Raw genomic sequence first — 4,944 nt, forward strand, 5'->3', positions numbered from 1 at the left:
CCTTCCCCTTTCTCCCCGTCTCCATTGCCCTCCCCCTTCCTCTGCTTCCACCTGTCCCTCTTCGTTATATTTTAATCATGACCATCAGTGGAGCTGTTGAAGGGTTTACAGGAGGAGCCCCTCCATGTTTTAATCCTTGTGTGGGGTGTTCATTTCCCTGGTAAAAGGAACAGATCTCAAATCCTACAGACTTTTATGTCTGTGTTATGAACTCCACTGCAGTGCTTCTCATGCAATCTTGTGGCAGAGAACCAGCTTTAAAAAAAAAAATCCAATCTGTTGTGGACTTAACTTTTCTCAAATATAATAAATATGAATTACTAGAAAATGAAATTAAAAAGATACAAATTCAAGCCCTCAATTTTTATTATTAGATTCAATAGGCATAAAACTACTCTCTCAAATTGCTATCAGAGTGTCTAAGGGTGTGCTCTGAATTTCTGCACTTCCTGGGCTGCACACCCATCCCACACAGTCTGTAGACCAGCACTAGTCAGAGGACTACACTTTAAGTAGCTCTACTCCAGCAATCTTGTTACTGCCTTACAGTGTTTTGGTTTATAAGAAAGATCCAAAACACCTGCAAATTCTCCATCTTACCCTAAATCTAAACAACTGACAAAAACTATGCACCAAAGAGCAAACACGCACACACACACACACACACACACACACACACACACACACACCAATAACAGTACCACTTCACAGAGAAGTAACATAATGTAGGTTAAGTATGGGAGCCAGATATCAACCATTCACAAGTTGCATCCACTTGAACTCATCTCCTATAAAATGTGGCTGGAAATAATAGCACCTATTACTTCCATTTGTTAAAATAGTTAACAGGCGTAATATGCATACAGCTCTTAGGACACAAGGCACTCAATAAATTTAGCTGTTATTCTTTTTACTTGAAAGAATAAAGAGGTCTTTGTTACCTTGCTCAGCATTTCCATCTGCAAGAAGAAGATGGAGCTGTGGTCTACCTGACAAGCCAGGGTCCCTTCCCTTCCCCAGCATCTGGAAAGAGCTGCTAGATCTTGGTGGCGGCAGAATCCCAACACCCCCTTAGGCATGATGTTCTCCCTAGCTCAGCGCGAGGAACGTCCCAACTGCCTACCGTTGCTGCCCTCTGCTGCTTCCACTGAGAATTACACCGAGCAGAGTTTCTACTGCGGAAGGCTGGCAACATCTCACCGCAAGTGGAGGGAGTTATCAGCATGTACTTTGCTCCAGATTTGATTGAGTGTCCTAGAATTTGTTCTTCACGGTGCCTTTAACAGCATAGCTTTGCACTTTCACATGGGCATACGGTCTATAACTGCTTCTGGACTTTGCCATCAAATGCAGACTTTTGTTGCCTCAAGCTCAGCCTATTGGCAAGGGTATGTGGCCAGTTCTCAAACCTTGCTGACTCCCTCATCTTGATTTTTCATGCCCCATATCCCAGATGTCCAGTCTGAGTCCCAAGTTAGCTGTGACCTCTCATAGCCTATCAGCCGCCCAAACCCATCCCTCCTTCCCTCTGCACCTCTAGAGAGGCCATCCTGCCTCCAAGTCTCTTCCCTTTACAGGTCTTTGAGACCCATGGTTACAAAGTCTTCCTGATCTGAGTCACCTGTCCGCTGCCCACACTTGGTCCAAGCTCCTTCGACCTTCTCCATCTGACCCTTCCTGCTCTCAAGCCTTATCTCTTGTGATACCCACACAGCTGCCATAGGCCAAGTCCCATTTCTACATACACATTATCATTTCCTTTGTGGTTAGTGGGTACTGTTTCTTTTGTCAAAAATACCCTCATTTATACAAAAAATGCCTGCTCGTGATCATTACAAAAATAAATATGAAAAAAGCAGCAACTCTTTAGTGATCGTGGAATTAATCTGACAGCGATTAAATGTGTTTAAGCATCTGGCATGTCTCCTAAATTGCACCAGAAGAATCTGGAAGCACTTGGTTTGGCCTCAGAGGCAACGGAAGGAGGGGAAGGGCTCAAATTCTCAGCACTCAGCTCAAATTCTCTTTCCTCCACGGTGTCTTCACCTACCACTCCAGGCAACAGTACCTCAATTTCTATGGCCTTTCTTATGTGCTACTTAGGTTGCCCTTAGCAAATGCATTGTTACTTGGGTAAATTTCTTCTTAAATTATTTTTCTGACAAAACTTTCGTTGAAATCTGGTGAATGAATAAAGAAAATGGTAAGATTAAAAATAATCTTTGGCCCTCTGTCTCCAATGAAGGTGTGGAATAAGAAGGACAGGTTTATCTCCCACCAACTATCTTTTCTGACCACAATGGTATGAAACTAGAAATCAGTAATAGGAAGAAAACTGAAAAAAATGCACAGATATATGGAAATTAAACAACACACTCCTTAATAAACAACGAGTGGAAGAAGAAATCAAAAGGGAGCTCAAGAAATATCTTGAGGGGCTTCCCTGGTGGCACAGTGGTTAAGAATCTGCCTGCCAATGCAGGGGACATGGGTTCGAGCCCTGGTCCAGGAAGAGCCCACATGCGGCGGAGCAACTAAGCCCGTGTGCCACAACTACTGAAGCCCGCGCACCTAGAGCCTGTGCTCTGCAACAAGAGAAGCCACCGCAATGAGAAGCCCCTGCTCATAGCAGCTAGAGAAAGCCTGTGGGCAGCAACAGAGACCCAACGCAGCCAAAAATAAATTAAAAAAAAAAAAGAAATATCTTGAAATATCTTGTGTGAAAATAACACAACATACTAAACTTATGGGATTCAGCATAAGTAGTTCTAAGAGAGAGGTTTATACTGATAAAGGTCTACATCAAAAAAGATCTTAAATAAACAACCTAGTTTTATAGCTAAGGGGCTAGAAAAAGAAAAAACAAATCCAAAGTTAGCAGAAGAACAGAAATAACAGAAATAAGAACAGAAATAAATGAAATAGAGACCAGAAAAAAAATAGAAAAGATCAATAAAACTAAGAGCTAGGTTTTTTTAAAGATAAAGAAAACTGCCAAAACTTTAGCTAGACTAACAAAGAATAAAAGAGAGAAGACACAAATATTATAAAATCAGAAATGAAAGAATATTATGAACAATTATATGCCAACAAACTGGACAACCTAGAAGAAATGGATAAATTCCTAGAAATATACAACCTACCAACCTACTGAAGCATGAGGAAATAGAAACTCTTAATTGACCAATAATGAGTAAGGAGATTGAATTAGTAATCAAAAACCTCCCAACAAAGAAAAGCCCAGGATCTGATGACTTTACTAATGAATTCTACCAAACATTAAAAAAAACAAAACAAAACTAACCCTTCTTAAACTCCTCCAAAATATTTAAGGGGATGGAACTCTTCCAAATTCATTTTATGAAGCCAGCATTACCCTGATACCAAAGCCAGACAAGGACACTTCAAGAAAAGAAAATTACAGGCCAATATTCCTGATGAACATAGATGCAAAAATCCTCAACAAAATACTAGGAAACAGAACTCAACAGCACATTAAAAGGATCATTCACTATGATGAAGTCAGATTTATCCCTGGGATGCAAGTATGGTTCAACATACACAAACTAACAGATGGGCATACTACTTTACCAGAATAAAGCATCAAGATCACAATCATCTCGATAGATACAGAAACAGCATTTGATAAAATTCAACATCATTTCATGATTAAAAAAACTCTCAATAAATTTGGTATATAAGGAATATACCTCAACATAGTAAAGGCTGTACAAGACAAACTCATAGCTAACATCATACTCAACAATGAAAAGCTGAAAGCTTTTCCTCTAAGATCAGGAACAAGACAAGGATGCCAACTCATCCTGCTATTTGTGACAACGTGGATGAATCTAGAGGACATTATGCTAAATGAAATAAGCCGAACAGAGGGAAAAAATTGATATGCATAAGATTCTCCACCCAACAACAGCAAGATACATAGTAAGGGTATATCGAACATTTACCAAGATAAACCATTAAATAATTCCCTATAGTTTTAAAAGAATTCAAGTCATAACAAGTATATTATCTGACCACAATGGAATTAAATTTAAAATCAGAAATAGGAGGATCTCTGGAAAATTCCTCAAATATCTGGAAAGTAAATAACCTACTTCTAAATAATCCATGGTTCATGAAGAAATCAAAGGGAATTAGGAAGGATTATGAACTGAGTTATTTAAATTTGTGGGATGCTGTTAAAGTAATACTCAGGGAGAAATTATAGTAATAAATGCATGTATCATAAAAAAAGTCTCCAAGCAGTTTCCAGCTTAAGAATCTAGAAAAAAAGAGCAAATTAAACTACAGAAAACAAAAGAAAGGTAAGAATAAAAATCAGAATGGAAATTAGTGAAGTAGAAAACAGAAAAATAATAGAGAAAAATCAATAATACCTAAAACTGGTTCTTTGAGAAGATCAACTAAATTGATAAACCTCCTGCCAGACTGATAGGAAAAAAAGAGAGAAGATACAAATTACTAATAACATTGAGTGAGAGAGGTGATCTCACTATAGGACATGTAACTGCAAATCCCACAGCCACTAAAAGGATAATAAAGATACATTATGGAAAACTTTATGGCAATAAAATTTAAAACTTAAATGAAATGGAGAAATTTCTAGAAAGACCTAAACTACCAAAGCTTAATCAAGAGGAAATAGATGTCCTGCATAGCCCTCTATCTTTTAAAGACATTGCATATATAGTTTAAAACCTTCTCACAAAAAAATCTCTAGGCCTGGATGGTTTCCTTAGTGTATCCTACCAAACATTCAAGGAAGAAATAACACCAGTTGTACAAAAACCCTTCCAAAAAATAGAAGTGGAAGAAGGAATACTTCCCAACTTGTTCTATGAGGTCAGCATTAGCCTGATAGTAAAACAAAATAAAGACTTTACAAGAAAAAGAACACTAAAGAACATTATCCCTCATGAAAAT

The sequence above is a fragment of the Balaenoptera borealis genome (genome assembly GCF_965194805.1).
Source record: "Balaenoptera borealis genome assembly, chromosome: 12".
Taxonomy (NCBI): domain Eukaryota; kingdom Metazoa; phylum Chordata; class Mammalia; order Artiodactyla; family Balaenopteridae; genus Balaenoptera; species Balaenoptera borealis.